Source organism: Lissotriton helveticus, chromosome 5_1, assembly GCF_964261635.1.
Source record: "Lissotriton helveticus chromosome 5_1, aLisHel1.1, whole genome shotgun sequence".
In the NCBI taxonomy this organism is placed as follows: domain Eukaryota; kingdom Metazoa; phylum Chordata; class Amphibia; order Caudata; family Salamandridae; genus Lissotriton; species Lissotriton helveticus.
The window spans coordinates 812924931-812951532 of record NC_136065.1 but is presented as its reverse complement, the minus strand read 5'-3'; the positions used below and the strand labels follow the sequence as shown (position 1 = coordinate 812951532).

Here is a 26602-nt window from a genome sequence, read left to right as displayed (position 1 = left end):
CAACATTTACACCAGACCAAAAGTTTAAAGACAATCTAGCCGGCTTTTTTCAAAGTAAGGTCCAGTCTGTGTATAACGGCCTTCTAAAATCAGCTAAGGATACAGCGGGAAATGTTTCAGCTCAGTCTGACGATAAGGTCGAGCACTGCGGCCTATCGCAATTTCCATCATTGGCAGAGGAGACAGTGGCGGACCTATTGTTAAAAATCAAATCAGGCTCTCCCCTGGCCCCTGCCCGCTGTACATACTACATCTGGCCCCAGAGGAGATAAGCACCTTACTATCCCCTGTACTAAATCACATTTTGATTTCAGGAGTCTTTCAACGACATGGAAAAAAGCCTGTATCCGAACCCTCTTAAAAAAACCTAAGCTGGACCCACTAGACGAGAAAAATTACCATCCCATCTCCTGCTTGCCTCTGCCTGCCAAAATACTTGAGAAGGCTTTGAACTTAGAACTAACATCTTATCAAGAGACCAATAACATCCTTGATAATACACAACATGGCTTCCGTTCAAAACATTCCATGGAGACAGCCTTGATTATGGCAGCAGAGGAAATACGTAAGGTGATGGATGAGGGAGGAAGGGCTTTACTGGTCCTGCTCAATTTAACAGCAGCCGTTGATACCGTGAGCCATGCGGTACTAATACAAAGACTACAGGATGTAGGTTTCAGTGGTACAGCTCTTGCCCTCCTCTCCTCCTTTTTATCGTCTAGGAAACAAGTGAGGAAACAATTGAAGGAATTCATACTCCCTGGTGGAGTGCCTCAAGGTTTGGCCCTATCCCCCACACTTTTTAATATTTACGTAGCCCCCTGGCTAGACTAATAAAGAGTTACGGCTTTACGCTGGTGTCATATGCTGATGACACTCAGCTTATAGTGTCTGTAACTCAGTCAGTGGATGCCATGGCTGTTGAATCTGTAAGTGCACCTCTGCCTTGATGACCTGGATGAATTCTAACTTTTTGAAGGTGAAGACTGACAAAACTGAGGTCCTGGAGTTTGGTCAGAAAGTTTCGATCTGGAATCATCTTTGGTGGCCAACTGCAGCCGGTGCCTGTCCCGCGCCGGTCAACAAAGCTAGAAACCTCAGATTCATGTTCGACAAAGACCTCACTTGGGCCTTGCATATTAATCAAGTTTCATCTGCTTGTTTCTTTATGTTAAAAGGCATGAGGAAGATTCTCCCATTCATCCCCTTTTCTTTTTAGGAAAACAGTGGTAGTACCACGATTCTATCCAGAATTGATTACTGTAATGCTCTCTATTTGGGAGCAGGCACTGCCCAATTTGCTAAACTTCAATCAATTCAGAACGCGGCAGCTAGAGTTTTGCTCAAGTTACCTAAACATCACCCCACATCGAATACTATAAAACAACTTCACTTGCTCCCAGTTCGACGACGTGTCGATTTTAAGACGCTTTGCTTGGTGCACAAAGCCTTGTTTGGTGGTGGGGCTGAGGATGTGGAATCCTTGTTTTCTCATTAGCTGCCTTCACGGTGCCTAAGGTCAGCCACCCTTGGCCTGGTACAACTCCTTAAGATAAAAAGAGTAAGGTGTGGAGGAAAACGCTTTTCCTTCCTGGCATCCAAACTTTGGAACTCACTGCCCACACACTTGAGAACATTACCAAATAGACCGGTCTTCAGGAAGGAAATTAAAACATGACTCTGTTCCAAACCCTAAATATGTCAGTTGTTGTGTTTAGCCACTTCAACCCAGCTCCAAGACACCTCGGCAGTAGTGCGCTTTATAAATACCCTCAGTCAGTCAGTCAGTAGATGCCAACATTTCTGAAGTCCAAAGTCTAACATACTACTCCCCTCAAAAATTAAAGAGTTCAGCTATAGTCCACAAAGTGAAATGTGTTGCATACACTGTTCGAAATTATGTGCAAGGTTTCTTACTGGCAATGGTGGGTGTCTTGCAATCTCAACGTCCTGGATCTTTATGTGGATATCCCCTCCTTTTGTGGAGGGGGAATCCGCTGCTGCTGAGAGAGGAGTGTCTGCTGAAGCGTCTTTCTTTGACAGGGCCTTTCTTTCTGTGGCTGTGACTGTACTATATTTATTCAAATGTTGCAAGTCCAGTTTTTAGGCGCGTTGTGACCAGCAGTGCATGTCACATTTGTTTTGACCATGATAGTTCCTTGGTATGTTAATTGGTTATACATGCAAAAATGAATTTAATGAGTTAATTATCTGCCAATAATTTGATTTCCGGCATTTTCTTTTAACATGCCGTCAAAAATGTTACCAAGGCTCAGTTTAGTTGAGGATCACTTGGTGCAAAGCAAGCCAGGACAGCCTGCCTCCTAGTTTGAATTCCACGCTGGTTGAATTTAACTTTCACCAATTTTTTCCGTTCTTGTGAGAGTTGTTTGCAGGAGCATAATAGGTGCAGCAGATCTTTCGATGCTAACCCGCATAAGCGGCACCTAGGGTCCACCTTCTCCTTTAGCCAAGGTGGGAAATGCTGAGTACAGGGTAGCAGGCCAAGTCTAAACTTCATAAAACACATTTTTGTGTACTTGGCATAACCCATGTTAAAGTACTTCTGAGCTGCTTGCTCACAGTAGGTATTCAAAGTCATCCATCCGTGAGACCTTTCTGCGAGTGAGGGTTTGTCCTCCAGCCACAAAAGGTGTTTGACTGTTTTCCAAACTAGTTTCTTAAGTACACCGGTACTAGTGGGTGTTTCCCACAGTTGGTTCAGTCCCAATTTGTGTAAACCATCTTTGAGATATCTCGCTGCGGGTGAGGTAGTGTATCGGTTTATCTCTTTCCATAACTGTGCATTTAGTGACCCTGAAGCAGCTTTTCGTATTTTGTCCCACGCTATAATGTATGCCCCATGTCTCGCAATAGATTGCTTCTTTAGGCCGAATTCAAGCCTAATTTGCGAGGGGAAGGTGTATTTAGGCAGCCCAAATATAATCCTATACGTAGTTGTTACTGTGGAGTCCAGTAGTTTGGCGTCTCTTCCTTTCTGGGCTTCACTTCTGTAAGTTATAGTTGGCAGTAATTTTGCACGGATCAACTCAACTATGGGCAGAATCGACGGACCGGTTAGTTTGGAATTCAGAGTTTTTAGGGAGATTGCCAGGGCAATACCTTTATACTAATGCTCTATCTCTGCACAAGGAGTTGACCGCCTTTGTCTATCTTTACGCCCAGGTATTTATATTCCATGATGCTCTCTATTCGGGTGTTACCCAAGAACCATGCTGTAGGTTTTTCCCTTTTTTTACTGATTGTAATGGTTTTTGTTTTGTCAAGATTTATCGTTAGACCATTTACTTTTGAATAGTCCTGTGTAGCGTTTATAATATGTTGAAGGCCTACTCTCGTTTGACTAATCAGGACTATGTCGTCCGCGTATAGGAGACATGGCAATAAGATGTCTCCCATTTTTGGAGCATGTGAGTTACAGGTGTTTAGTATCGGTACAAGATCAGCTATGAACAGGTTGAAGTGTGTCGGTGCCAAAACGCAACCTTGTTTAAGCCCTTTGTCCGTTGGAATGCTTTTCGACAGGTGTGTTCTGTCACCCAGCTTAATCTGGACCCAGGTGTTGGTATGCAGGTTTATCAGCAGGTATAGAAGGGATTGGGGGAGCCCCCAGCTATGCAGTTTGGACCACAGTCTGTTTCGATTTACGTGATCAAAAGCTGCTTTGTAATCAATAAAGCACAAATGCAGGGAGCTCTTTGTCGTCTCAGCCTTATCGAAGAGCATTGCCATCGTTATTATATTTGTGGTTGTCCCTACATTTTTCGCAAAACCGGTCTGGTTTATAGGGATGGTGGAATTTTCTTCTGCCCAAGCCTGGAGCTCTTCCAGTAGCATACCAGCGAATAATTTTGCCTCATTGTCTATTAGTGCCACTAGTCGATAGTTCTGAGGCTTTGATCTATCCCCTGTCCTGTGAATTGGTGCAATGATAGATCCTCTCCAGGACTCTGGCAGGATGTTTGTCATCCTTATGTCCCTGAACAGTGGTTCTATTGCTTCAGCCCAAAATGTTGACTCTTGCTTGTAGAGCACAGGTGGTATTCCGTTTGTGGCGGGTGCCCCTTTCCCTCCTTACCTTGCCTATTTGCGTTTAATGATCTTGGTTCGATTTATTGGTGAATCGTCAATTAAGATGTCATCTTTGGTTTTGCGTGGTGTGATCTGATTGTTTCCTGCATACGCCGGCTGATGTTAAGACCATCAGATGCCCCCGAGGAGCTCTTCCCCTTTGTGCTAATCTCCATGTCTTCATGGAAGTGAGACCAAGGATATTTCGTCCAGACTACCGCCGAAATATTTGAGGTAATTCCTTTGTTGTTAGGATGAAAAAATTGATTTATGGTTCTCCAAAAACTTGCGCTGTTATTTTGTTTAATATCAGCGTGTTGGCAGCATGCATTTAGGATGGACCCCACCTTAACATTTTCACACGTTCCATAGGTCCTTGGACGCACTTACAGACAGCATTCAAAAATGTGTCATGCAATGCAGATTGATACATGTGATCTTTTATGCAACATTACACATTAACATTGACAAGCCAACATCTCTGATACTTTGAGGACTGCACGTTAGCCCAATAGCAAAAGCAGAGTTGAGAGCCAACAGGGCATTGAGTTAATGTGATAGTTAGTGAAGTGTAACTTACCAGACTCCACTCCCCCAGGTATTCTTGTCACTCCCGCAGTAAGCAGGGTCCCCAAGATGTTCTCCGCTGAGTGAGCAAAGTTGATCAAAGGTACCGAAATTAATCCAGGCAAGAAAGATTTATTTTCCTTGTAGGCAGACCTCTTCTGCCATCTTTTATGAGGTGCCCGGCTCCTGTGCTAGTTCTGGTTGCACTGAGTACCATCTTAGAAGGGTTGATCCCCTCTTATTTTCATTAATTTTATTTAAGTTTCTCATTTTTAATTTAGCTTGTTTTCATTTAGCAGTAGAGACCGTCCGGCAGGGGAACCTGCAAACGGGTCTTAGGGGCTGCTATGCCCCAGTTGTTTTTATCTTTTATTTTCCTCTGTTTAAACTGGCTTCGCGCTGCAATGCATGCCAAGCTACACCCGTGGACACACCTCCTGCTCATGATGAGCCATTTAACAGCATTCAAAGCCCGCTTGTGCCTGTTAACACCCGAATTGCACCAGGTGCCCGTCCCCCTAGCCCTTCCAGGCCAGACCCAAAGCCAAACATTAGTTATTCTCGTGATGCGCTTCTCACGCTTGGCTCCACTGGTAAGTGTTCAGCTCCCCATCCTATAGACACAGACATTTTCCCATTGAATGAGCATTTTATCAGCGCTACTTGCAACTTTATTTTAGGCCCTCGGACTCCTGTATGGGGTTCTCCTACTACTGCTTCAGCCACCTCTCAGTCGCCCGCCCCATTTGCAATACCGAGATGCAGTGTGTGCTCCTAAATGCCAGATCTCTGGTGAAGCACAGCACGGCATTCCTTCTCTTTATAGAGTCTCATGACCCTTTCCTAATGTTTATCACTGAGATCTGGGTGGACTCCGCATCCCACCCAGACATATTTGAAGCCATTCCTAGGGGTTATGGTAGGATAGACTAGTTAAAAGTGGTGGTGACCTAGCATTAATTTACAAATCAAATCTAGTAGTTCATTGTACCCCCTACCATCTCCTTTCTATGATGCCCTCTCCTTCATCATCATGGTGTCAAAGTCACAATCCTTTAAAGGCACCACCTACCTGGCTCTCAAGCAAACTTTTCACAAGTTTCAGCAGCTTGCTGGGGGCCAACATTCTCTCCAATAATTACACAGTGTAGGCCGACTTCAATATTCGCCTAGAGGCCCTAGCAGACTCGGAACATCAGCCTTTTTTCAGACCATGTCCTTCCTGGACCTTTCACAATTTGTTGCTGTTCCCACTCAATTAGCAGGACACACACTAGATGGCATTTTTACAAACAATCCCTCCCTAAATATCACAAGCACTCTCCCATTAGCATGGTTGGGCTACACTGCTATTATGTTTCACTTTACCATCACCACCTCTCATCATCATCCTCGAGCTACCCTTCATGAAAACTCTACCTACACTTGGCACAAGATTGATTCAGTTAACCTTGCCACATTCCTAGCAAACTCTCCCCCACCCTTTCAGATGATTCTGACATGGCCATTGCCCAAAATGAATATTGGCTATATTCGGCCGCTCTATCTTTGGCCCCTTTGAAGTTGGCAAATTTATAGAGAAATAAGCCCTCTGCTCTGTGGTTCTCTAAAGACTTAAGGGCAGTTCAGCAGAGCTGCAGAAGACACAAGAATAAGTGGCACAGTGATTACAAGAATTTAGAAAAGTCTAAGACTTGTTAGAGTGCCTATAAAGCAACATTTTCACAGCCAAGGCAGCTTACTTCACCTGGAAAATTGAATCAGCCAAAAACTCAACTAAAGAATCCTTTAAACCTATAACCAAACGCATGACTGACCCATAATGAAAGCCCACTAATCCTAGCTATTGCTTCTGCAATGAGGTAGTCAGTTTTTTCCTCTAGAGCAGTGGTTCACAAACTTTTGACTCCTGAGGACCCCCACTGAATCACTACTGGAAGCCGGGGACCCCCAAGCAATTTGTACAATTTCAATAAAAAAATTAAAACAGTAATTTGCAAAAAATACACAAACAAGTACACACCAAACAAATACTTGCATTACTAAAGCTTTTATTATTTACAGTGTGTGTTAATTTGGTAATGTGGAGATCTGACCGTCGCCATATTGGTTTTGCACTCTCTTCAGTGCTCTTTGGGCAAGATAATCCGCAAGTTCATGCATATAAACTGACTGCCAATGTATTTGTTTAAAAAAAATCGGTGGCACTCGGGGACACCACCACATCACTCGGGGACACCACCACAACATTCTGGGACACCACCACATCACTCGGGGACACCACCAGATCACTCTGGGACACCACCACATCACTCTGGGACACCACCACATCACTCGGGAACGTCACCACATCACTCGGGGACACCACCACATCACTGGGGGACACCACCACAACACTCTGGGGTACACCACCACATCACTCCGGGGGACACCACCACATCACTCTGGGGTACACCACCACATCACTCAGCCCAACCACATCATCACTCAGCACCACAACAGTACTGTCCTTTCTTGCTACCAACAAGCATTGCCATAGCCAATAGGACTCGCATTAGGAAAGCGTAAGCTATTGGCTTTGTGAATAACAATGCTATTAATTTATATATTTTCAAAGCCAACACATATTAAAAAAATGTGTCATTTACAATACCAATAGCTCACAATTTCCTAATGCGAGACCTATTGCATTGTAAATGCTTGTTTAAATGATTCTTATGCTGCGTTTGTCAGACTGGCCTGTAGGGAAACCCGCAGATAGAGAGACAGAACTGTGCTCATAGTTGTTTAATGTCACTCCTAATTACAGACTTGATGCTTCTCACCTCGCTCGTGTATTTTCTTCATGATAAACCCACGTGTAAATGTGCAATAATGATCATCAACTCATTTTCTGTGGGCACGTTTAGTGTCGCTCCTGGGTACTGCACCAGGGACACTTGGGAGATGTCACGCTTTCCCACGTGTGGTGTGAGCATCTTGTTCCACAGGCTTGCTCTCAGTCCTATTACTGACTGTTGCACTTTTTAAAGAGAGAGAAGGTATGTAAAGCGCTCTGATACCTACGGGTAAAGCTAGCGATATATAACACTTTTAAAATTAAAATAAAATTAGGGCACAGGGAAGTCCCCACCACAACGTTTACCAAAGTGCTATTCTTAACCTCGGACTCTCAGCTGGATCAAACTGAGGAATGTGAAGAAAGTGGTTGTCTGTGGAAACTGCTACAGCGCATCAATCCTGAAGCCATGAAATCCTAGGCCTTCGTTATATTAATTTATAGTCAAGTGTGCAGCAGATGAAAAGACAAGAAGTAAAGGGGAAGGGTCATCAGTAAAGAAGATTGTACCTGGAAATATACAGTCACTACTGGGTATGGTTTAAGAAGCTTTTGCAGTCAGCGAAAGGAAAGGAAAAGATTAAAATGCATGAATCATTTTAACTTCAGGGCAGTTGTGACAAGCGCACTTATTTACAAATATAATTACTCATCTGATATGCTGTAGTCCTGAGTGGATGCGTCACAGATTTTGGACTGCTTTCAAATATACCCACACAAACACGCACACACAAATTAAACACTTACATGCAGTTCCAGCCTCCAATGCTCTTCTATCTCGCCACGCAGCTGCTTTCAGGGCAAATGGGGACAGATAGCAAAATGCCCTGGGCCTGGTCACAAACAGAACAGGAAACGCACACACTCCTGTGCGAGCTCGACGTCGGGCAGAAGTAAATAACACAATATAAGGGCAATCACACTTCAGCTTGCACCTATAGCTGAAGGGTGATTGGCCAGATTTCACTGCTGTCGTGCCGCCCAGGCCCCAGGCGCCAGCAACATTCACATCTCTCTACAGTACTGTGCGCCTGGGGGCCAGATTGTATTGCAGTCTTGCTGCCCGGCGCCAAGTAAATTGACACCTCATAAGCCTTTTGTTTTTTTTACTGACGTTAGGCACTCAAGTCCTGCGGACCCCCTGGGAATGTGTCACGGACCCCTGGGGGGTCCGCGGACCACACTTTGGGAAACGCTGCTCTAGAGAGTTGAAATAATCTTCAACGCTTTTCTACCATACACTTTCACCTTCATTACAATTCGACCCCCAAGGTTTTTTAAACTCTTAAGCTGATCAAAAGATTCTTCCGCACCTCAGCTTCAGAAATCAGTAGTCACCTAAATTGTGATTTCTAAACTTGACTACTGCAATGACGTTTACCATAACACACATCAATATATTCTCAACTATCTACAAACTCTGCAAAACGCCTCCTTCTCAAGATTCCCAAACACCAAACAATGTTTGAACAAATGAAGAAGCTTCAATAACTGACCCCTAGGCATTGAATTACTTTTCAAGCTCTATACATCACCTACAAGGCACTACATGATCAAGAACTCGCATTCCTGCATACAAGTTTCAACTGGTATATTCCCAACAGGCTACTAAGATCTTACATATTCAAGTCTGTAATCTTGCCCAAATTCAAATGTGCATTGTGGGGTGACCGCAGCTTTGTGCTGAATGCTTTGACCACCTGAAACAAGTTTAATTATCTCATTAAATCTTCCCACAAATCTTATGACGTTTAGGAAATCACTCAAGACCTGACTAGTTAACTCCTTATAAGTCATTCCTTCACATCACACACTAGCTAGCGCCAAAACACCCTTGGGTATTAGAGCACTTAACAAACCCATTTAACATAACACATTTATGTTATGTTATGTTATATTTAATTTGTAGTAGTAGCTATGTGTGAGAGGGGGGTCTCTACTTTCAGATTCACTTTCATAAAGTTCTAGTTCACTGTAGCTCGATTTCTCCTTGCGTACATCAGGCTCACATTTGCTTGTTAAATATACGAATAGGCATGTTTCCAATTTTTTACATTTGTTATGATGTATCATCACATGAACCACCCATTACGCGTATCCTCGAGTCCCCCTGAAGCCACGTTCACTCTGATCACATGATCAGCCTCCCGGCTACTTCAGCCGTTGTTAATTATATCACTGGTAGCTTCCCGTATGAACACTCGGAAACGAGCTCCGGATGCCTGTTCACCTGTGTATCTCAAGTAAGTCTGTTACTTCGACAGCTATCCTAGTTACCCGATCCTTCGACATTTATTTTTATTTTCAACTTCACCTTTAGTGCAAGTAACTTTACGCAATATAGTCCTTCCATGCTGGCGACCTCTTTGAGCACTCGAGTCAGTTTCACTCTCTTGGTTTCCTCACCCTTTTCCGATCGTGAATAGAACCGTACCACTAACATTCCATTAGAATTTACGGAGCGTCACTCCATCACTTCGATTTATTTATCCGAGCACCAGCACACATTATGTTAATCCCCACTACCAGCGCTTTTTTATTTCTACATTTTACTTTTAATCACTAAACTGTTGTGATATTCATTCAGATTATCCACTTTAACTCACAGACTGAGTATGTTTATTCTAACTCGAGCATGTACATATTAGTTGTGTAAACAACTCGTGTTTGCTAAGGTCCTGTATTTTGTTATTTTTTAGGCCCCTGAAGAAGGGTCTCTCTTCTCGACCCGTAATGCATTGGGCAATTGATACAATGTAAAGATGGAACACATGGAAGTATTATTTTTCTTATGAAGTACAATAAGAAACAAACGATTGCATTCAATAAATACCAGTTGTACTATGGAAAAAAGCCTCATGGACTAATTGTTTAAAGTAAAACACAGAAGAGAAGAAACCTAGTTGTTTCAAGTCTAAAACGCGCACGTCTCCGCGGAAGGCTCCCCCCCCTCTCACACATAGCTACTAGTTCAAGAAATGCACGGTTCGGGCACCGTGCGACAGACGTAGCGCCAACCCCAAATAGAATACCCTAAGAAACTTGGATAAGAAGAGTGCAAAGGGATCATAAGCCTATTGTATATCTAATTTGTAGAGCACATGTCTACTTGGGAGTGTCCCGGCGCTAGCTTCCAAAATAGAGAAATGCCCGCACAAGTGATTAAAAAAGCAGAGTTTTAAGTTTCTTCCTAAACAACAGTGGATCTTGAATACTCATGAAGGCTAAAGGCAGCAGGTTCCAGGCCAGACCAGCCCTGCGCACAAAGGAATTGCCTCCCAGACACTGGCGTTTAAACTTCGGGGTCCGCATTAGCAGTAGAGCAGAGGACCGAAGCTGTCTCTCTGGCACGTAGAAGGCGAATCTCTTCTGCAGGTAAATGGGTCCTGTGCCATAATTTCAAGCACGATTCCACTGGAAGCCAGTGCAGGGCGCGCAGATGTGGCACAACACTGTCCCTTGAGACAGGCCCACGAGAAGTCTAACTGCAGAATTTTGAACAACTTGTAGTTTTTTTTACCAGGGACCCCGGACCACCGACCAAAAGGGCATTGGCTTAGTCCAGACGAGATAGAATTAACGCACGGACCACTGTCTCTCTGGAAGTGCTAGGCAAGAAAGGGAGAAGCTTCTTCAGACTCTTTTGCAAACCAAAGCAGGTTCCGGATAGTTTTTTCACATGCGTTATAAAGTTCAAATTTTCATCAAACCAGACGCCAAGATTTTTAACGGCTCCAGTAATTTCAGAGGAACGTGGGAAGCCTGGAGGCCAAAACCTATCTCTGAAATCAGAGGGAAAGGAGCCTCGGACTTACCCTCATTACATTTCAGCTGGGCCATGGCCAACCAGTGAAAAACTGAAGATAGGCAGTGTTGGGCCATCTCCACGGCGACCTCCCCCTTGGGCTAAGTAAACAGCAGCTGTGTATCATCAGCGTATGCCATAACCTTAGCCCCCAGTGTCTCTGTCAGAGCCACCAGCGGAGTCACATAGATGTTAAACAAAATGGGGCTAAGTGAAGAACCCTGCGGTACGCCAGTAGTCACAGGCATGACCGCAGAGGCACACAGTGGGAGCCAGACCTGCTGCTGCCAGCCCTCCAAAAAGAGACACCAATGGCGGATAGCCTGTTAAGAAGCAAAGCATGAGGGACAGTGTCGAATGCCGCCGAGAGATCAAGCATAACCAATGCTGCTCTCACGCCGGCATCCAAACACGCCCTAATAGCCTCAGTGACCTCCAGCAGTGCTGATTCCGTGCTATGAGCAGAACGGAAGCCCGACTGAGCCGGATGCAGCCTATTTTCATCCTCAACAAAGTTGGTAAGTAGGAAAGTAACAGCCTTTTCGCAGACTTTCGCCAGACTAGGAAGCAACAAAATAGGGCAATAGTTTACTGGCAATGAAGGGTCCAGAGAAGGTTTCTTTATTATGGGAAGAATCAAGGCATGTTTCCAAGCCATAGGCACACAAGCCATGCAGAGTGATTTATTGATCATAAAATTCACTTCAGTATTTAAAGTGTCAGCCAGATCCTATAGAAGCCTAGCAGCGCAGGGATCTTTTGGAGAGCCCGACTTGAGGACCTTCACCATCCTGAGTAAGCTGGCCAGATCAATTGGCCTAAATTCCGAGAATGTAGAGAGTGGCTCCGCCCTACTTACCGGTGAAGAGAGCACCGCATTGGGATTCCCCGGAAAGGCGGATAGCGATTCTTGGATGCTAGTTATTTTATCCTTAAAAAAAGACGCTAGGGAGTTACACCATGGATCAGAAACCGGAGTAGCAGCCGCCTGTGCGCTGGGATTCAAAAAGCTTTGTACAATAGAGAAGATCTCTTTAGAGTTATTTTTGGCTTGATCAATGCGCTTAGCAAAATACTGGCCTTTGGCCTCCCCAATGGCAGCGTAATAGAGTCTTTGTTTAGCTCTGAGCGAGTTTTTATCGACTGGGCGATAGCCCCCGGCCCGCCAAGCTCTCTTAGCTGTTTTGCACTCATGTTTTAGACTAGCCAATTTGGGGGTAAACCAAGGCTTAGAGGGGGACTCTCTCCTAAATTTGGACTTACAGGGAGCAGACGAGGACACAAGTGAGCAAGTAATCCAATTGTCGAACTGGACTATATTATCCTCCAGGTCCCCTATAAGGGAGGGGCGAGAGGCGGCCAACGACGCACCAAGCATCACTAGGTCCAATCTCCCAAAGGCAGGGGGACGATGGCAGTGGACCGGTCGAAAATGATTATTCATGGCCCTAGAAAAAATCATAGGAAAATTGTCGGACCATGCAACCGGCCTCGGTCTTTTCACCAGTAAAGGGAAATTTGCCCCGATGATGTCTAGGGTGTGACCTCCAAGATGGGTGGGAAACAGGACTTTTTGAGAGAGGTTTACCAAGTGGAAAGTGTCCAAAAGGATTAAGGAGTCAGGCGCCTCTGCGTGATCAAGGTGGATATTAACATCACCGAGAAACACATACTTGGAGAAACGCAAAGCACGCTCAGCCAGAGCGTCCCCACATGATTCCAAAAAGCCCTTAGATGGTCCGGGTGGTCGATAGACCAGGGACCCCCCAAGCGTGAAATGGGCGGAGAATTGTATACTAAAGTAAAGGACCTCACAACCCCCAAAAAGGGAGGATGGTTCGCTACAAAGGACCCAGTCGTCCCTGAGCCAAATGGCGAGGCCACCACCTCTACCCACCTGGCGGTCCACCCAATGGACTTTGAAACCGGCAGGAGTGGCCAGAGCAACTGTGGGGTTGGAGTGGGCGTCAAACCATGTCTCAGTAACAAACAAAATGTCCAGACCATTATCAATGATCAGGTCGGCAATATCCACATAGTGCTTATTCACCGATCTGGCATTAATAATATGTCCTGTGCCCTGGGAGTATTAACAGGTGTAGGCATTGCCTGGGGCTCAGAAACAAATCTATAGCCACAGTTAGCACAGGAAAAATTCTTAGAAGGCCCAGTGGACCAAACACTGTGGGAAGGACAGGGGGGGGGTTTCAAACGTTTCAGCCCTTCACTGGTAAAGTTGATGGTACTGACAACGTCCAAATCACCGGCGATCCAGACAGAGTGACTGGCCCTGAGCGCTGACTTGGCGCGGACGGGCGCAGACGGGTTTGCCTTAGGCCCTATCTTAAGAAGGTGTGGCTGAGGCTGGCGAGCAGCGTGAGTCATCTAGAACGCTGACCGCTGGCAACGCGATTCGCGTCCAAGATGGCCGCTGTCTCGCGTATTATCCCCCTGAAGTCCCACTCAGGAGCGAGGGGAAGGAGCACTCGGGATTGAGCTCAGGTACCAATTTAAAACACAAAGTGTGATTGAAATTCTATTACTGCAGGCATCCCAACAAAAAAGCAGTCAGGTGCAGTTTTAAAAAATATCCCCCCAAGCATCCACTAAACCTCCCCCCAAATTCCCACTAATACACAGCAAAAACACAATTTTTAAAATCAGGGCAGCGATTAAGCGACCCTTCAGAGATTTAGCATAACATATGGTGCCTAATTTCAAAATAGTAACATTGTTGTAGATATCCAAGGTTTTTACTTAATCTTCCATTTAAATGTTTGTGAGTATATTTGTTTAGAGGTGTAGGAAGCTATTAATACATATCTCATACTTATTTCATACTTTAATGCATTTGTATTCTAACTGTATGAAATATGCCTGGGCGAAATATTAATTATGCTGGAGTAATTCGAGTAGTTTCAGTAACTACGCATTACTCGTGTCATGCAATATGACAGAAATTACACAAATACTCCAGCTTGAGAATTTAAGAGTAATGTGGGGCAAAAATCCTACCGCAGGAGCATAGGAACAACGAACTAAGAGAAAGCAAGAGGTGCCTGCTACAGCTGTTTTTCTAGTGTAAAAGGCATGCTCTGGCCTATTTAGGACTTGAGGGTATATTTTGCGCTAAGAACATAACACTAAATGCTCCATTATGCTTCTCATACAATTATGCATAATTATTAGTAGTTTTGTGATAATTACAAATAATTAAGCTATTGAGAATTCTGCCAGTTGCTCCCACCACTAGTATTGTGACCCTCCGAAGCAGAAGCTTCTTGCCACTATGTGCATCTCCCTGCATTAATGTACACAGAACTGAAAACAATTGCATTTGTGTGTTAAATATAGGACCATGAAATAACACATTTCAAAATATATATTTACTTTCAATATAAAGGTGGCTCTGCATACATTATATCCATCTGCTTTCAAGTTAATTATTTAAAACATATTTTACGTAACAGTACATATCAGAAAGAAGATCAAGACTGCTATTTTAAAACATAATGCAAAGTATCAGGACCTATTCAATTTTCAGATTTGGAAAAGAATATATTTTAGAGAAACAAACTGAAAGCTGTGTTTTTGGTCCTCTTTTATTTAAGGACTGTGCAACAGCAGACGTAACGTATTCATGTACAGATTCCGTTTTCAGCATTGCAAGGTGAATGATTCTAAAGCTGCCTAAAGTCTTCCTATTCAGGCATATTCTGTGAGATAGCCAATCAATGAACAGCATTTTTTGGTAGTCTACATCAGTTTGATTTGCAATACTTAATAGCTCCCACTGCTAGCCCAATGATATTTGAAAGTGGCAGGACTTCCAGTAAGAAACAAGAGCTGCTTATAGAGGAAATATATAGCTATTTTGGATAGTCTATAGTGTCTGGAGCCTCTTCAAAATGTACCAAATGTCAGCAGAACTAAAATATTAGTGCATACAGATCAAAATCGACCTATAAGTCATCCATGGCACCTAGGAATACTGGGGAATTGTAGAGGTCACAAAAGCAAACAACCATGAGGCTTTTCTAGACTTTTCCAAGAGTAGAAAAATGTTCCAGAGAAAGAGTACACACTATGAAATAAAGCACAAGGGGTGGAACACTTTTAGGAAAAGATAAGAGATTGCAAGTAAGTAAGAATACTGGATATCATGAGAGTGCACGAGTGGCAGCGGGTGGTGGAGTGTGAGGTCTCTCTCTCTCTCTCTCTCTCTCTCTCTCTCTCTCTCTCTCTCTCTCTCTCTCTCTCTCTCTCTCTCTCTCTCTCTCTCTCTCTCTCTCTCTCTCTCTCTCTCTCTCTCTCTCTCTGAGCCCCATTATCTTGATTATGACCTTGCCCACAAACATATGTGATGAGAAGTATACAAAAAAGTGATGGATGGAATGCTTACATTAACCCTACCACTGATAATTCATGAGGCCACAACCCAGGCCAACATTATTTTGGACCGGGAGGCAGCCCAAAGTGATTAACAGTGGCTGTAATTCATGCATTCCACATGTCCCATTTTTGTGTACACCAGTGCAACAGCCTAAGTGCGAAAGGTATACCTAGATGTGGATCCGTTCCTCAATGTGTCAATAGAACCAAGCTGCGCCTGACTAGTGAACTTCAATGAGATAACAACCAGTCTTGGGTTACTTGTGTTCCTGTTAAGGGAGGGCCGGGAGTGGTAGTTCAGACAGGACTGTTCCTTTGGTAGCAGGGTTAGTACTGAGTTGTATATGGTCAGATCGAAATTAGTGTGGCATACTGTGCAAAATAACAATGTCGTCCCTTGGTAATTATCAATAGGTGAAATTAATTCAAGCAATCCATTCATTACTTTTTGGTATACTTTAGTGCGACTTCCTAGGTGCAACAGGATATGTCAAGATGCGAGTCCCGTGCTCACTGAGCCACCGGAACCAAGCTGTACCCAACTGAAGAGCCCAAATAAGGGCAAAGCTGGTCTTGAGATGTTTGCTCTCTGGTTCAGGTAGGACCTGGCCTGGCGGTTTTGGGCTGGGCAATTCCTTTTGAAGTAGGGTCAAGACTAGTTTACACATGGTTGGTCTCAAACTGAGGTGGCACGGTGTGCAAAATAACGATGGACTGAGATCCGAACCCGAGCAACTACCAGTGGATGGGGTTAATTCAAGCATTCCATTACTTTTTTTACCCTTTTTTGTAAACATCAGTGAGGCACCCTGTGTCGGGTGTGCCCAGACATGGGTCCCATGCTGACTGTGCCATGGTTTTAGAATAGACCTGTGCATGCTTATGCAGTGTCCTATGTAAGTTAGCATTTGCCACACCATTTTCAATTCAGACGCCATTTTGAATGGTGATTGAAACAAATCCTTTGCCGTTTCCAAGAAATAGCTTCTGTTAAGTTTTGTTTCTGAAATGTTGATGTTTTGCCTCAGTATTGAATAGACTGTTCATATTTACGCATACCATTCTCATTTGATAGAAGCCATTTCCCACTTGTTTGGTGGCAGGAGCAGGGCGAAACGACCTTGGATTTTGTTAAGCTGTGTGAGATACGAGAACCAAAACCTATTTTTTGTATTTTACTGTCCAGCTGCATCTGCTTGGAAAATTCCACTGTAGGACTGTCTTTGCCCGGCTATGAGATGTACATAATGTATCCCTAAGCTTGTTGATTTCAGTTCCCTCTGTACCACTCTTCGAGACTGTGTAGACGGGGCTCCACTCAGGATGTATCTGAATAAAGCAATTATTGGTATATTTTCCACTGTTCTTCCGACTCTTCCTTTGGTATGGAAGGTTGAGAGGTGGTCCGAGGTGACCTGGGTGGCCCAAGCGGGTCACTTCCTTCAGTTGGCGCCTGAACAGGAAATCCTTCGGGTGATTGATCCATCTCTTTCCACAGACAGGGGGAAGATGAGGACATCGTCGGGTCAGAATGACGGCTCAGGGATCCCTGCACAAGGAGATCCTGTTACTTACAGCTGCTCCTTCTATCCAGCGGGATGGTGCCTCGCCCAGTGGTCATCCCGACTGGAGTCCTGGACGGTGAAACCCTTGATCTGACTGTTTAGTCTGAGGTGTCGGCAGTGGAGAACCAGTTTGTTTGTACTACTGAAATCAGGTGATTTTGTTTTGGTTCTATGTGGATATAGTACCATTGGAGTTTGAGTTTGTTACGGTCTAAGGACTGTTTTGATGAAAATTGTTTGCAAATACTTTGCCAGGTAAAAATCAAGATTTAGTTTTTCCTTAGCAATGCCTGGCCTAAGTAAACTTTGGAGTTTGTTTTATCGTTGTTTGTCTGCAGATGCTCGGTTGGAAAAAGCTCAGCCTGCGCCTCCTGATGGCAGCCCTAAATGTGATATGTATGTGAAACATGGTCTTGGCCCTATTATGTTTAGTACATTTTGGCACAAATATACGAAGGACAATGCCGAGTTGCAGTGGGCTTTGACAGGCTATTTTGAGGAACAGAAGATTGGCTTTTTACGGGAATATTTGTTCAAGAGACAAAGTTGAAAGTCGATGTTTGATTTTCTTTGAACTCGCAGACGGAGGCTAAAAAGGTGGTAAACAATGGAACCAGATCCACGGAAAGGGAGGATGTAGACTCTTACCCAGAAAGCTCTGGTGTAAGACAGAGAAAAACTGGAGACAGTAATAGAATGTGAGGATAGGAGATTTTGGTTGCTATGAGGAAGTTACAAAAAAACTCAGTGCAGTGAAAACTGTAGTTTGTGCTGGTATTTCTGCAGCTCGGTTAGAAATTCTACCTGAGCAGCAGCTCGCGCTCGCAAACTTACCATTCGCAATCACGAATTTACCTTCAAGAGCGGGGAAAAAACTCTGCTGCAGATCGCAAAGCGGAGTTTTCTGCACTCCACATGCTCTGCGGCGTGCGGAGTGCAGAACACTCCACAAACTGCACGAATGGAGCACAGTTCACCACCCAGGCCTAGTTGTTAGATAATCGACCCCTCCTCCTTATGCCCTGTACAGGATATACCCTATTGTTCCCTTGCAGACACAGCATTTTGTCTCATCCCCTGAAGCTGCCCCTGTATCTACGACTGTTATACCACAGCTCCAGTTACTGCGCCCCCTATTCTTTCTCTCCCCTCGCCATCCCTGACGTCTGTGACCTCTATTACATCCACTACCCCTACTCCTGTGTCCTCTGTTCTTTCTCCTCTGGTGCAATCACTGACTACAGTAATACCTACTACTCCTGTTACCCCTCCTCCTGCGGTTATTCATCCCCACATGTTTTTGGATGCTGATACCCCTGTACGGTGTTTTGAAGACAGGGATTTGGTGTGATTTAGGGAACAAACAGGCCCGTTGATGGAATATGTAGTAGGGGAGGAGGAGAAGAGGACAATAGCGAGTCAGGCAGTGCAGTGGGCTCGTAATGCAATTTATAATGTGGAAGATACTTGGCAAGTTATATGTGATTTTCTTCAACATATGTCTGCTACATTGATTGATCTTTGACATACACACATTGGGTCAGAGACTCCCCAAATATAGAGCTGGGACAGGTGTTTGGTAATATTTCTACCATAGGTCAGTTGTATGATAAGAGCCCTACTCAAATAGCTCAGTTCTCTACCCAGTCCACTCAATTTATCATCCAGAAATACCTGCATTGATGGATCAGCACAGTGTGACCACCAGACCGGCCGTGGCTGACTGTTTTCAGGATCAATGGGTTTATACTCAATGGAAAAGAAGTGAGGTTTTAGCCCTTAAGGCTATTCTGCCCAATCCTAGGAAAAACCCTATAGTCTATTTTAAGGAATTGACAGAAGCTGCCTCTTCTACTGTGATGACTCTTGCTTATATTTAAATGTTTTTTGGTCTTCTTGTTCTGGTAATATTTGACTACAGCTGCATACTCAAGATCATGTTGCTGAGCTGGTTACTACATGGGATGTGATTAAGGGATGGGATCAAGAAAGGAAACCAGCAGATAAGCCGTGTCTGGAGATACTCGCTTTGCCTGGTCGAATTATTACATACATGCATACACTTATTCCACCTAAGAAAGTTGGGACAGATTGATGGCCTGTCAACAGAAGAAGGATGAAAGTGTATCTGATTTTCTTTACTAGGTTTGAGAATACGTTTTTGGATTACAGTGGGCATGATATGTCCATAGAGGGAGGATTTTGTTTGGTGACAGATTTGTTACTAATCTTCCTCCTGAAATAATGACTTGTTTGCAGACGTCTGAAAGTACCTGGTCTGCGTCTTCTCCATCTGTTATTTTGAATATGGCTCAATATTATGAGCATCGAGATCAGGAGGAAAAGGATAAAACTGATAAAAAACACAAGGATTTGAAGATGAAAGTGTTGTTGCAGCAGGTATTTTGGGGAAATAACAGGGGACAGGGAGATCCATCTCGACAACTCCCACGTACTAGGCAGTCTACTATGACACCATTGGTACAAAATCAGTGTACGTATTGTAAGGAGGAAGTATATTGGGGTAGCCAGTGCCCTGTGCTTTTACAGAAGGTTTCGTCCCCTAGAGGACGCGGTTCTGGTGGTAGAGGTCGTGGGACCGGCAGAAATCAGAATGCTGCTGCTCCTTTGGGCCACTCTGACAATAATTATTTTGATGACCCCAGAGATGTACAGTATTATCATGATGATTATGACATAGATGATGTGAAAGGTATGTCTTACAGCTAGGACAGCTGTGTACAGGGTGAGGGTACCAGTTCAAATACCTGTAGATCAGCCTGCTCCTTATGTCCCAGCGGACTTGCAAGGTTCGACTAAGGAATTTTTGTTGCATACAGGCGGGACAAAAAGTTCTGTTTCTTGACATATGGGTCCAGGGGTGGCCCTGTCTGGCCAAAGTAATGTTTCAGTGGGTATTACCGGAGTACTGTTGGTTAGCCCCATTTCAAGCCCCCTTGCACTTACTGTTGCTTCTTTTACTGTTGAGTCTCCATTCTTGTTGCCATCTAATTGTGGGGAAAAATTGATGGGTATTGACTTATTGAAGATGTTACATGCTACTATTTGTTCTCCTGATGGTGTCTATATTACTATGGGTCCAGATGTGTGTACTAGACAGTGTTTATCTCAGGAGCCACCCCTTTCAAATGAGTTTGCTCAGGTACCCCCCACACTAAGTGCCACAGGTGATACAGATGTGGGTCTATTGCATATACCACCAGTTTCAAAACAAGTTAAAGATAATGCTATTCTGCCCCGTATGCCTCAATATAAAATACTCCAGGCAGGGGAGCGGGCCCTTCTTCAGATTGATCAGGTGTTGATACGAAAGGTAGTAGTTGAAGAAACATCTGCCAAAATTTGTAATAGTCCAATTCTTCCGGTCCTGAAGAGGACACCCTCAGGTTCCTGTGATGTTATTGATGATGTCTATCGCTTTGTGATTGGTTTACGAGAGGCTAATAAAATTGTAGTTCCGCAATTTCCGGTGGTTCCTGACATTACTACACTATTAACGATGATCCCATCTACTGCTAAGTTATTTTCTGTTATTGATTTAAATGCATTCTTTAGTATTCCTGTTCACCCGGACAGTAGGCATTTGTTTGGATTTACACTGGCTGGCAGAAGCTTTAGATTTAGTTGTGCTCCTCAAGGCTATACGGAGAGTCCTAGTATTTATAGTCAAGCATTAAAAAGTCAGTTGGATTCACTATTGCTTTCCCCAAGTAAGGTATTGGGGCAGTATGTCGATGATCTGTTAATGGCTTCTGATATGTAACAAGGTTGCAAGGACTATACAGTGAAATTGTGGTTGCATTTGGCACATCATAGACATAAGGTCTCTTTTTCGAAATTTCAATGTTGTTGACAGGAGGTCAATTATTTAGTTCACCAACTGTCGAAGGTGGATAGGTGGTTGTACCCTGAGCGCATCAGTCCCAATATTAAAATGCCCATTCCGCAAATTAAAAAAGATGTAAGTGCTTTTGTAGGTATTACTTCCTACTGTTGACAGTGGATCCCAAATTATTCTCTACTAATCAAACCCTTGATTACATTAACAACGAGAGCAGTGCATGAGAGCAATTAAAATGTGTGCTTTGTTTGGCTCCAGTGCTTGGCACACCTAACTGGAGGAAACCGTTTGTGCTTTATATTCATGACATGGCTGGTTGCGCACTTTCTGTCGTAACACAGAAATTTGGGGATAAACAGAGGCCTTGTGCAGCACACACGTTATTTTCAGACACTAATTAATTTACTCAAATCATTATTCTCATTGAGTCAAATACAAGAGATTTCATGGAGACATGTATTACATTTTGGTAATCCTTTATTCTTTCTATTTTTCACGGTGTAGCCAACACGTTTCGTCCCTTTGCAGGACTTCTTCAGGGCTCAGTCATGTGATACTTTCTTATAATGGCATATTGTCTCCAATGTTTAAGGACATAGAATGCTTGTACTGCTTAATTAATAGATGACTAACGAGTACAGAGCTTCCGATTAAAATATTTCTTATTTCAGTATTTCAGGTCATTGTTGGCCACCGCATCAGTCGTGTGCAATGAAGACCACTGTCCGCCCCCCTTGAATGGTCTCTGGATGAGGTATCAAAAACCGTTTTTCATAAGACTGAGCTCTGGAGAAGTCCCATGAAGGAACGAAATACATTGGCTACACAGTAAAAAATAAATAGAATAAAGGATTATAAAAAATGTAATACATGTCTCCATGAAATCTCTTGTATTTGACTCAATGATAATAATGATTTAAGTGAATTAATTTGTGTCTGGAAATCACGTGTCTGCTGATCATCTTGCTGCAATTGTGTATGTGAATTTATTCACTATTTGGGAATTTTGAGGTCTTTATCCCATGATCGCTGCACCACATAAAATAGGATCCCAATAATATAATAAGTGCATTACTGTGTCTAAGATCTCCTTGTACATCGTTTTCAGAGACCTTGTGCCTATTTTTCTGCTGTGCTTGATACTGTTGCTAGGGCCCTTCCGAGTTTTCTGAGAGCAGTCGCGGGTGTGGCCAAAAATCAGACAATCGTCTGGGCTCGTACTTGATACAGACCTCACAGTTATGGTATCTCATGCTGTGGATACACTTTTGAATAAGACGAAGACACAGCACCTCATCAGTGCATGTTATACTGGTTAGGATTTGCCATTCTTTGCTAAACATATTATGATCCAAAGAAATGCCTGTCTGAACCCAGTCACGTTACTATCCCTCCCTACCGAGAATGATGCAGTTGACAAACATGACTTCATTTTTCGGCCGGAAGAAGAGACACAAGAATGGGTAGACCTGACTGATGGTCCCTTATCTGATCCCCAAGCAGAACTACATGTTTATGGCTCCTCTTTTAAATTACCTGATGGCACTAACACTGCAGCTATTACTATGCTGCGGACGGTGGTAGAGACATCATGGGTCCCCTATCAGTTGGCTCAAGCCACTGAGCTTGCTGCCCTTATCCGAGCTTGTGAATTGAGTGAAAGGCTGGTTGTCAATATCTATACTGACTGATTTTGGTACCATGAAAGGATTCCTTACCTCTCATGGTACCAAAATCCAACATGGGTGTCTAATATTGTGGCTTTTGTCGGCCTTAACGCTCCCTAAGAAATTGCCAATAATTAAGTGTAGAGCTCATAGTAAGGTTACTGATGATGTAAGTAGAGGGAATGCATTGGTAGATCAGGTATCCAAGGACACAACCCGAAGCAAAATGAAAAGAATGTTTATTGCAGGTTCAGTTAGGTGGGTTCTTGAGGTTGCTATGTTTGAAAATACCATTGAAAGTGTAAAGGAGATACAAAGTGAAGCCATGATAGAGGAATTAGCATAATGGCAGGAGAGTTCAGCACAGTTAAATGAGGAAGGATGTTGGATTGATAAATCTGGAGAACATAAAAGGATGTAACCAGATACATATGTACTTCCAGTGGTCACTATGGCCCATGGTCCTGCCCATTTTAGTGCAAAAGACATTTGTAAATTGTTAGCCCCTCTTCGGCATAAAGATACCATTTCAAAGACAGCTGCGCATTTGGTGAATCATTGCATGATCTGTACGAATCATTATCCAGGAAAGGATACCCCTACACCGCATGGTAATTTTACACCACTCTCTTTCCCATTTGAAGTCCTCCAAATGGATTTCATTGAGCTAGAAAGATGTAATAATCTTAAGTATGTTTTAGTGGTTGTGTGTGCGCGTTCAGCAAATGGTTTGAGGCTTATCCCACTAAGGTTAATAGGTCCATTACAATTGCGAAAGTACTCCTTAAAGAATACGTTCCTCGATTCAGTTTGCCTCGATTTTTCTGGAGTGATAACAGGTCTCATTTTAATGGGAAAGTGATTAAATTGATTTGTGAAGGTTTTCATATTAAACAGAAATTCCATGCTGCTAATCATCCACAGTCAGTGGATTTGGTTGCGAAGTATAATGGTACTCTCAAATTGAAATTGGCAAAAATCCAGGAGACAACAGGGCTAAAATGGCCAGATGCTCTACAGTTAGCCCTTTTGTCAACAAGAACTACAGCTCATTCTAGAACAGCTTTGTCACCTTAAGAGATCTTGTCAGTTGCCCGGCAAATGTCTGGGGTGTCCCACGTCCTCGTAAATACTCCGATATTGAATATCCTGTACTGCTTGATTATCTAGGGCAATTGACAGAAAGTTTGCGTTCTAGTCACCAACAGCTACGGAAATCCCTACCTCCTATTCCGGAGGGGCTTGGCCACGATATTCATCCTGGTGATTACGTCCTGGTCAGAAATTTCCAGAGGAAGAAATGTCTGGAGCCCTGCTAAAAAGGCCCTGAGCAAGTTCTGTTTGTGACACGGACTGCTGTAAAGGTGGCTGGTCGGAAAAACTGGGTGCATGCCACCCACTGCAGGAGGATTCCCTTACAGTTGCCATATGACCAGTGGGTCAAAGAGAGTATCGGCGACACTGAATGTGAAGAAGTGCCCATGTTTGTCCCCTTTAGTGATACCAAGTTGACCTGGACACAGACAGATAAGAAGAACCACAATGTTTTGAACGATGCTGGTCCACCACAAATACACGCTACCCAGGAGCCTTTGTTCATTGATCATACATTGCCTAGGGCTGCCTGGTACAATTTGTGCCCTCGGCTGAGGGCCAGTGAGTCTAAGAAGAAGACAGATTTGGGAGGACTGTGCAAGTTAGGTAGTACTGAGTAACAGTACCAACGAATAATTGAAACACGTGAACATTTTGTGGTTGTCTTGCCCATGTTGTCTGAACATTAGTCAGGAAAAGAAAAAGTATACTTTGAAGGTATACCACCTTTATCGATGTGGGATAGATTAGGAGAAGAGGTTAGGACAGAGCAAGCTCCACCACCGGTCCTCAAGAGCGCCAACTTATTGATGGACAATAGGAGCCTGTGCCAGTGAGGCTCTAACAGACACTGGGAACTTTATATTTTCTTGTACTTCCCTTCTTTTGAATTCACTACGCATCCTTTTGGCAGAAAGGTGGCTGAGGATGAGCAGCCTACACAACGTAATATGATGTGGTCAAGAAAAAGTAAAATAATATGCGTTTTGATTCTGATTATAATAATGCTGAGTGGGGTGTCATGGGTTTTGGAAGACGCTCAGTGCGTGCCTTAATGCAGTAAGGATAAGGTAATTTCCCCGAGACTAAATAAAAGAACTGCCCCGAGGAATGTATTCATGGAAACACATAAGAGGTTCTTTGGCCAAGGGACCACTTCTTACCCCACCCAATCTGTCACCAGCCTGTGGACTGCACATCCGTTGTCACTCGTTAATTACACATATAATCGGCCACCTCAGTTTACAGAAGTAAAAGGAGTATTTGGTGTTGGTTATCCGGGGCCATGTCTATACCATAGAAAGCCACTGGAAGTGGGTTATCTGGGTTCTGATAATAATACATACTGTGTCAATGTTTACATGGAAAACATAACTTAACATTAGTGGGTTAGCACTACAAGGAGTTTACAGTCCCTCAAGAGGCCGGTTATTACCCTGCTTGTTGTCCCATTGTGAACAGTACAGATTCTTCATTGTATATAAATTGTTCAGGGATAGTATTGTACAAACATACAGTCCCCTTAGTGAATAAAGCAGATCCATGTATTTTTGGGTACAATGCAGTGGATTAAGTGAGACTGATTAATGCGCAACCAGGGTTTTTCTTTTTATCTAATGGGACTTAGTCCAATGTCTATAATGGCTCAGACGATGTAGCTCTTGAAATGGTATTGCCTTTGTGTGTGCCCTGTAAATATGCCAAGCCTAACCTAAGGTGGGTTAAAAGGACACTAACGAAAGAATTCTGTGAGGGAGTGACCGATACAGAGGTCAATAATTACAGTACCGGTATCACCATTGGGTACATCCTTTCTTCTATTTTACACTGGATGGTACTTCCACGGCCAGGGGTGAGAAGGCTAGAGAATACTTTGGATGCAAGCTGCAAATTCTATCTAATACTACAGAGGCAGCTTTGTGTGACATCACCACTCAGTTGGAAAGTATGTGGATATATTCAGAACAGACTAGATATGTAGTGGGTTTTATTCTAGTCAAGAGTGGTGGTGTATCCGCGGTAGTTGGTGATCAGTGTGTAGTCGGGTTCAAGAATATGGAAAACAATATTACCAAACACAGTTTGAAAATGTCAAGGAAATGGAGAGTGGGAATTGGAGTTGGTCCCTTTTCCGCAGCTGGGGCTGGATTCTGGAAAAAGTGATTTATCTTGTTGTGGTATTGATGCTGAGCTGTGTCATCGTTCAGTGTCTCCCCTTTGTTGTTCCTATTGTACTACTATTTTCGCACCCAAAAAGAGAGAATCAATCCACGACACGAATGCCGCTATAATGCTTCAGAAAGATGTTGATGATTTAATGAATATTGATGAAGGAATATTTGAGAATTCATCCCTCATTGCTGTTTTGCTTTCTGATGTTGATGGTATGGAGTGTTCATAACTGTCTCCCAATTAGATATTTTGTTGTTTTTTGCAATTCTGTTCCTTTTTGCTATAGTCGAAAATGTTTTTGCTCATGCAAAAAGGAGGATCTGTTAGAATAGACCTGTGAATGCTTATGCAGTGTCCTATATAGGTTAGCATTCACAGCACCATTTTCTGTTCAGATGACATTTTGAATGACAATTGAAACTAATCCTTTGCCATTTCTGAGAAAAAGCCTCTAAGTTTTGTTATTGAAATGTTTAATTTTTGCCTCACTAATGACTAAGCTGTTCATATTAATGCATACCTTTCTCACTAGATAGAGGCCATCTC

The 26602-nt window shown here is 43.5% G+C and overlaps 1 long non-coding RNA gene across 1 annotated transcript in view; it reads left to right on the top strand.

The window, feature by feature from the left end:
• The window catches only part of LOC144754922 (uncharacterized), a 186219-nt gene extending 164253 nt beyond the window's left edge, over positions 1-21966 (top strand). Inside the window, exon 3 of the long non-coding RNA XR_013594795.1 lies at positions 21794-21966. This is a non-coding gene — a long non-coding RNA (uncharacterized LOC144754922). The remainder of the gene's footprint in view (positions 1-21793) is intronic.
• Positions 21967-26602: the final 4636 nt, after the last annotated feature.